At 44.7% G+C, this 8,606-nt stretch overlaps 1 non-coding gene across 1 annotated transcript; it reads left to right on the plus strand.

The window, feature by feature from the left end:
• Positions 1-1,712: 1,712 nt before the first annotated feature.
• LOC115032390 lies at positions 1,713-1,819 on the plus strand. The gene has a single exon (XR_003838069.1). It is a non-coding gene; the product is annotated as a U6 spliceosomal RNA (small nuclear RNA).
• Positions 1,820-8,606: the final 6,787 nt, after the last annotated feature.

Raw genomic sequence — 8,606 nt, forward strand, 5'->3', positions numbered from 1 at the left:
TTTTATTCAGAACTGCACATTATGGGATGCACCTCCCACAATCTAGGCAGATCTTTCTTCTTCAGCTTTCTGGGAACATCTTCATATAAAGACTCAGAGGTGTGCTTCCACGGTGATCATATTTCACTATCAAGATTGACTACCATAGAGGCCTTCAGCCTCCAAACTATTGCACCCAGCCCAGACTTTTAGGTCCCTGTCCATCTCACAATGACAAAGTATCATTCTGTTTCTAAGAGTTCTCAGGTTAACTGTTACAGCATTGATCAAAAGTTCAAGTCCAACTATGAATAGTGGCACATTCCAGCAACAAGGAGACTGGGCAAAAGGTATTTAAGTATCTCAGGTCAAGGCTAGCATTGGCTACATAGTGTTTGAGGTGAGCCTTGCCCTTCCTCTACTTCCACACCCAAAGAAAATTCAAGAGCTTGAAAGCCAAACTCAATTATGCGTCCCTGATTACATATGAGGAGGAGGTGTAGGTGAGAAGTGTTACAAACTTCCCAGATACCTGATGAAAGAGACTCAGGCTAAACATCCTGATTCCACTGGGCTACTCTCTAGGGCTTACTTTGCATTTATTTAAATGTTTCCCTGGATAATTCACTGTTGCTGAAACTTCTTTCTGGGGCCCCCACTGTGGCTTTATGCCTACAACTCTATCATGAATCATCTGTCAGGGGCTGCCTTACATGGACATCAACACCTAACACACTGCCTAGCTTCCCAAGCTTTCTCTGAAATCTTGATGGCAGCTCCATGACCCCATAACTCTTGCCTTCTGCGTTTCTGTAAGTGTAGCACCTCCCTGGAGACACTCCAAGGTCTGTTGGCAATGTGCACTGCACCTGTACCTGCCTGAGCCACAGCTGCTTTGCAATCGATTTGAGTTCAGCTAGGAAAACCTTGCAGTTCACAGTTCCAGCTATGAAAGGCATTTAGGCCCTTGAGTGGCATGTAGAGCCATTGAGATACGCTGGTGGTGTTTAAGACAGGCTCAGGGCAGTGCTGTGTAAGAGTTGTGGCAGATTCAACACACACAGGATTTTTCTAGTCTTGCCCCAACTGTTGCTTTTAAAATTAAATATGTTTCCTGCAACTTATCTTTCCTCACCCCGCTGGTTCATTCCATGGCTTTTATACTGCTTTCCTGCACCAGCTTGAAATCATGCCATTGTATCTGATGAGATTTCGGGCTTCTAGAAAAAATGATCTGGAAATGCCATCTGGCTAACCATTAGATGTGTCCAGACAGACACTCTGCAGATTATCTCCAGGAAGGAAGAAAAATAGATGAGCGTCTTAGAACTATTTATACAGTCATCCTTCAGGCTTTGGCCTGGAAAACAAGAAACTGGGACTTTCAGGTTTTTTGATTGCCTCCCCCACCCCCGCCGCCACTACCCATATTTTGTGAAGTTTAAATTATAACCATCTGTTTCAAGAGATATAAAAATCTTGAATTCAGTTTTTCTCCACATTAACGGGATACTAACCCTTTGGGAAATCTTGTACTGACGTGTTCTGCTAATTGTGGCAAAACCAGAATACCACAGCTCATTGTAGCTCATTGTCTGCGCACTTCATAGGCTTTCTCACGGCTGCCGAAGGAACACTGGTCTCTGAAATGCTGACAGCTGACAGTGTTTCTTTCCTGTTTGATGATGGACGGTGATGCAGTCCTTACTGTTTATGTTTATTCTGTTTGGAACATGCTTGCTTCAACAGCTCACATGCTAACATTGGAGCGTTATTGAGAGCATTAGCATGGCCTCTGCGCAAGACTGACCTGCGTATCTGGGAAGTGGTTTGTATTTAAAGAAAAAAAAATCACCAAGACAATTGCTGGTAATTCAAAAGCATCTGGTGATCAATTGAACTTGCGTTCATTCTTATAGCATAAAAGTGAAGAACACTGCTCTAAAATTCACCATCAGAATTCTCATCCCAGCTCCACTGAGCCCCCCACCCCATTAATGTGCTAGATTCAATACTTTCCCCAAAAGTCAGAGGCAAAATATGACATTATGGCTACAGGAGACCACCTCGGGAACCTCTCTGCACTGTCTCCTTAATTTTTCAAAATTCCAATTCAGTCTTTCTCTCTGTCATCTTTCAGAAATAATTTCCTGTTCCACTCTACTAATTGTAGCGGTTGGTGTTCTCTCGCAAACTGTGTTACCACCACCCCCACCCCCACTCCCCAACACAACAACAACAACAACAAACACGTTGCAGTGTCCTACACACAGGCTAAAGAAGCCTGCCCCCAGGCTGGATTTGATTGTGGTACAGCCAATGGCTGGGCAAAGGGGCACAAGACAGGACCCTTAGAGTTGCGCGGGGTAAGGCGCAGGAGGAGGAGGAGGAGGAAGCTAGAATTGTGCTGACCCAGGAGAGACACAAGCAACAGACTTAGAGCTGCAGACGGAATATCATCTGAAAAGTAGGAGTAAAGCAGCCTCTAAAAGGGCCGCCCAGAAGCGTCTTGGGCAGCAAAGACTAGCGGGCTTCACAGAAGGTAACAGGGCAGCAAAGTTAAAGTATATTTAAAAGATGTTGAGCCAGGAGTACCAGAGGGAAGGACATGCTAGCCGCGGAAGGCTTACAAGTGCCCAGCTACTGAGCTAATAAGCCATGTTAAAAATAAGCTTGTGCGTGCGTGTGTGTGTGTGTGTGTGTGTGTGTGTGTGTGTGTGTTTCATTCGCGAATCCAAAAATAGCTCCTGGGCGGGGGCGTGCGTGCTACCTGCCGGGAGCCAAAGCGGTGTAGCAAAAAACTCCCGCTACAACTAATAAGCTCGTATTGAGCCCTGTTGCCTATTAATAAGCTCTCATTGAGCACCAATCGTTTTCTGAGCACCGTGCTGAGTGCTGAAGATAGAGATATAAACTAAGAACAAGCCATGTAGAGCATTACCTACCACACAGTAAGAGTGTTCCAAAGCAGACTTGAGGGATTGGTGGGGAGGGGCTACTATTCATAAAGCAGAGAATCATGCATTCTTCCACACTGTAGGACTCAGCTATTTGATAGTTAATTCCTTCTTATTTTATTATTGCACCTACTTTTAAAATCTCTGTATGTTCAAAATATGCTTTTCATCTTCTTTTACTCTGCCTGTCTTACCGCGTGTCTCACAGATAAATATAACCTTTCCTTGCACCGGCTGGCTGGATTTGTTGGAGATGTAGAAATCAGGGGGAAGGAAGATCTGGCGCGAGCAGAACTGCAGCAGCTGGCTGAGTTAACAGGCCGAAGCCAGAGTGTGGAGACAAAATTGGCAGCTATGTCACACTTGCCTAGCAAATATGCCTCAGGCTATCAAGGAAAAGGAACAACAAATGACTCAGGACTAGGAAAGCTCCCCCTAGATACAAAGAAAACAGAGGGGAAGGCCTGGTAAGGCAGGTCTTAACAGGATTCCCAACCACAGGGACCTCAGGACACCTGTGCTGTGTCTGTTCCTACAGATGATCAACTTTAGAGCCCCAGTAGGTGGGACATAGGACAAATCAAACGTAAAGGACAGGAGTGAGGAGGTGGTTTGCAGGTGAAGAGACTGTGACTTTGAACTATGGTGTAAAAGAAGCAAGTCGTGGCCCCCTCTCCACCCCTGCCTCCTCACCCCCATGTTGGCAGTCAGTCTGGGTGTGGTGCCCCAGTCCTCCCGGCCACCACCCCCATACCCCTGGCAATGGACAAACACCTTGTTTGTGGGGTGTTCTTAAAGGCTAAAGTTGCTTTATGCCTAGGACTTAGAAAAATCAAATTAAATTAAATTGAGGCAGTGCTGCACAGGAGAAGGCAGACAGACACCTGTGGGTGACCATATCTACCGCCCACAAACCTGCCCTCCAGCACATGGCATAGGCAGGCCATAGATACCTGTTTTCTGCCGCAACACACAGCACACAACACACAGCATGGATAGAGGATGTCACCCAGGGGCCACCAACCACATGGCCAGCCTGCAGCAGAAGCCACCACAATTCGTGAGCATGCGGTGGGCAGATGGAGAGAAAGTCCCATCTGTGGGGCAGCTTGAGCGTTATGAAGAGAGATGGAACTGGAGACTTGAGGGTAGAGAGGAGTAGCCTGCTGTGAGTGGCCAGCCTGGTCACCTGGAGTCATGGTGAGGTCCCCACTGGAGCTGTCACTGAGAGCCAAGTCTGGGTCTGTGGCTCTGCAGCAGCATGAGTTGATGTTGATGTCTATGGCTCATATTACCAGAAGATGGGGACATCCCTGTTTGAGGCAGTCACAGGGACCTGTGGATGGCTAGGGGCTGTGCATAAACTCTTCTTGTCCCTCACTGGATGCAGTGTTCGGGGAAAGCTGGCCCCATCTCTCACTGGTGGGAACACTCGGTTGGGAGAGTGAGCCCTGCACCTCACCGAGGCAGCACAGTGGAGCTGGCCCTGGTGGGAGCAGTGTGGGAGTGCTGACCCTGCCACCCATCTGCCATGGGATGGTACGGGCACAGAGGTTGATACCCTTCATCCCCACCCATCCCACACGCCGCCACCTCTGGCAGTTGGGAAAGCTCCCCACGGAGTCATGGGCTCAGGAGAGCTAAACCTGTCCATCACCAGCTACAGCACTCAGGAGAGCAGACGCTGTACCTCATCTGGGCAGCACAGTAGAGCTGGACCTGGTGGAGAGAGCACAAGTGAGCCAGCCCCAAGGGCATTGGGAGAGCTGGCCTCACCACTCATCTGGCATGAGGTGGCACGGGTGTGGGGATGATGCCCTCCACATCACCCCCTCACTACCTGCAGTAGCCGGGAGAGCTGGCCTTGGAGGCATGAGAGCAGGACAGCTAGCCCTGCCCTTCCCCCCGCCTCACCTGGGCAATACAGCCCTCATGATAAAGGCATTGGTGAGCCAGCCCCAAAGGTGTGAGAGCCTGAGAGAGCCGGTCCAGCCCCTCATAAAGCCCTTGGGAGAGTGGGGCCCTCACCTTGACTGAGAAGCACAATGGAGCTGGCTCTGGAGGAATGGGCATGAAAAAGTTACTCCCCAAGGGCATGAGAGAAGATCAGCAGAAGGCAGCAATGCCAGCTGATGCCAGCATTGGGTTTCCTAGCTGGAACAGTGCTGGAGAGCTCATATGAGGGGGTGTGGAGATGAGCTGGGTGGGGGTGCGTGATGTGAAACTCACAAAGAACCAATACAGTTTAAGACAATAAATAAAATTACAGCAAAAGAGATATTTTCACTAAAGGAAATATATTTCTTTTAGCAGAAAAAAATGAAGTTGCACAAATAGTACTCTAGCTTGTATTTAATTTTAAAGTTTATTGCACTGTAATTTAAAAATATTTTTACTACTCTTCAATTGTAGAATTTATTGAAACATATTTAATGTATTCTACTAAAGCTTTTTCTGTGACAGTTTTAAAACAAGATGCGCCATTAAGTTTTATACCAAAGGAATCCATCTATTTCATTGCTGTGCCCTTAGCACCAAAATTGTTCTGGCCCCAAAAGAAGCATTTAGTGGGTATTTGTAAAATTAATGAGTGAATTTACTGACACACAAAACTATAACTTTGCCTGCTGAACATCTTAGGGAAAGTATAATAGAAATACATGATATATTTTCAAAGCATGAGCATGTTGTATTAATGGGAAGTTTAAATTTATTTTCCTTCAGACTATGCCCAGTGTAAGATTAACTGTAGTTCACTGCTTAATATGTATATAGGGGAAACAGCATGTTTTTACATTGTGCTAAGTTGCTGACATGATATCTAAGCTAATAATACACAGGAGCTATGGGTATGGGCCAGAAGGTCTCAGGACACAAATCCTCCATGTGGACGTGCACTTGAATTCAGAGGGCTGCTGTTACAGAGATTTGTACCAGGAGTGGGGTCATCGATTCTGGACACAAGTCAAGAATAGACACTAATCATTGTGCTGCCTGCGTTTACCTGCTCATTTAATTATCTACTACTGAGCTCTGCACTGAGGATTTAGAACACAAAGTAAATTGTTAAATACACTCAACCAAAGAAGCAGATCTGTGGGGGGATTGATACACTGAGCCTGCAGATATGGACTCAAGTCCTAAGAAGGGCCAGCCAGCTCAGCCTGAAAGGCAGTAAAAGACTCACATGTGATTAAGCTGATCTACTAGATAGACAAGCAGGTTGGCTCTCAAAGGACTAGTGGTACAGTGGTCATCTGGGAGAGGATGCAGTGACAGAGTTCATATTCATTTTCCAGAGCTGCTGAAGCAATACATCTCAGACTGGGCAGCTGAACAACAGAACAACTTTCTCACAATGTTGAAGCTAGATGTCCAAGGGGGAGATGCTGTGAGGACTGGCTTCCTCTCAGGCCTTTCCTTACCTGCTAGGCAGCCACTATCTAGTTGTCTCTTCTCTCTTCACCATGGCCTAGCTACGTTCTGCTTTTTGTGTGTTATACTGTAGCCTAGAGCATGATAGGCAAGCACTCTGCCACTGGGCTATGTATGTCCCTAGCCATGATCCTACCTTTTATTTTGAGGCAGAGTCTCATTAAGTTTCCCAAACTAGCCTTGAAGTCCCTCTGCAGTCCAGACAAGCTGTGGCTTTATAATCCTCCTTATTCAGTTCTTGAAGAGCTGGGATGGCACCTCTGTGCTATAATGCCTAGCTTCTTCTTCTTTAAATGTAGAATTATTTTATGTTAGGTTGTAGGTTTTTATCTTTGTAAAGGAAGGTCTGCCTGTGTCATATCTACTTTAACAATCTGAAGTGAACACTGAAAAGTGTCCAAGTAATATTTCTATAAACTACACACAATCTCATCAACATGAGGCAGGGAGCGTCTCAGGTTTTCACACTGCCTTATCCATTCACTTAAGCTTTAAATATATATATATATATATATTATTTTCCCATTTTCTTTTTTTTCCTTAAACATGGCTCATAAATGACAAATTTTCACAGAAATGTATAATATATTTCTTTGGTTTTTTTTTTTAACTGTTCCAGGGTGAAAATAGAGGGATCTCTAAAAAATAAATTAATTTAAAAACTGCACAAAAAATTATTCAGATACTTATTAACAATGACAACACTCCATCAACCACTCACAGCACATGAAGCAAATTTCTACAAACCACGGCAGGGGATGGTGTCTTTAGGGTCCCTAAGAATAAATTAGTACTCCTTGGTATATGTGTTGGATGTTTCTCGGGCTACAGTTTGCATGGGAGATGTGTTGTACCAATGGAACATAAACTAAGAGCTCCTCTCTCCTTGGTCCTTGACCCTTCATATCCTGGCTTGACAGCTCTAGCAAAGGTCACATTTTCATCAGTATTTGGTGGGAGCTATGAACCGTTCAAATTTAACATGTATAGCAACTCCTCCATATGAGGTAAATCATATACTTTATATTGTCAACTCCAGATGGAAGAGGATTCAGTGCTCAGGACACAGGTGAAAATGCACTAAAATTACAGACCTTCTTTAAAAACAAACAACAGGTGGTTAATACAGTAGCAAACAGAAGGGTTGGCCTGTTGTTTTGTTTGGGTTGGTTGGTTTTGGTTGTCATATAGTTTTTGTCAGTGATGTTTTGAGACAGGGTTTCTCTGTGCAACAGCCCTGCCTGTCCTGGAACTCACTTTGTAGACCAGATTGGCCTCAAACACACACAGATTGGCCTGCCTCTGCCTTCGAGTGCTATTACCAAAGGCATGTGCCGCCACCACCCGGCCTTGGGGCTGTTGTTGTTGATGATGATGTTTTTTAAAGTTTTAAAGAATAGGCAGGATGCCACCTTAACACCTCCTCATAAGTCACTGTGCATGCTGACATAGCTAAAAATATGTATGGTAAAAAACATAACTCCTTATTACTCAACAAGTTTAGACACAGCAAGAGGACAGGATCTGAAGTCCCCATTTAAAAAGTAAAACAGCAAAAGAGAAAGCCCTTAAAGTGCTTCCAGTATATACGAGATCACCATCTTGTATATATGAGATCATCAAGGTCACTGTCTTCCTCCCAGCTGTCCCCCTCAGCAGCTCTGCTTTTCCATCTCTGAACACAGCAGCGCAATGTATGAAGCTATACTAAGGTGGCTGCAGTTTGCTTGCTTTTGTTTTGTTTTGTTTTGTTTTCTTTAAATCACATAAGATACTGAAGAAAAAAAAATCCTGTATGAAGATATCAGGTTACAGTGAAATCAAAAATAAAAGCATAGAAATTAAAATAATAATTTTTTAAAATTAAAGATATTTTTCTTTTGTTTTTTGGTTTTTGTTTTTTTTAATAAAGACTTTGGGTACAGACATGATCTAGGATCTTCTGACAATGCAGCAAGTGTGTGTTTTACAAGGAAGAGGCCTTTGCAGACTTGAGCCTCCTTATGGAGGCTCCAAACCAGGCCTCATTATGGTGTAAAGGCATCAGAGAGGCACTCTGGGACCTGGAGAGGGCATGGTTGCTGTATTAAGTTCTCTCTCTCTCTCTCTCTCTCTCTCTCTCTCACATACACACACACACACACACACAAAATGTATTGGCAATGAATGTCTTAATTCCTTGATTCATTTTCCTTGATACACTTTATGTACAAGTCCAGCTTGGTTGCTTTCTAT

The sequence above is a fragment of the Mus caroli genome, chromosome 1, assembly GCF_900094665.2.
Source record: "Mus caroli chromosome 1, CAROLI_EIJ_v1.1, whole genome shotgun sequence".
NCBI lineage: Eukaryota > Metazoa > Chordata > Mammalia > Rodentia > Muridae > Mus > Mus caroli.